Below are 249 nucleotides of genomic sequence, written 5' to 3'. Positions count from 1 at the left end.
CTGGTGGAGGTGGTGGTGGAGGTGTAGCAGTAACGTTGTTGATGATGGGTTGAAGTAGATGACGTTGAAGACGACGGGTAGGCAGCACCATCCGACTTGGACGGAAGACGACCAACGATGAAGGGCTTGAGCAGTCGACGGTTGTGCGACAGCCGCCAAATGGCCACGCATGAGTAGGTCGTCCCGAGGTCGATGCCGATCGCCAGCCCGCCGGCCTTCTTGCCCACCATCTCTGGTAAAGCAAAAAAA

The sequence above is a fragment of the Lolium rigidum genome, chromosome 1 (genome assembly GCF_022539505.1).
Source record: "Lolium rigidum isolate FL_2022 chromosome 1, APGP_CSIRO_Lrig_0.1, whole genome shotgun sequence".
Taxonomy (NCBI): Eukaryota; Viridiplantae; Streptophyta; class Magnoliopsida; order Poales; family Poaceae; genus Lolium; species Lolium rigidum.
This window is presented reverse-complemented; position numbering follows the sequence as displayed.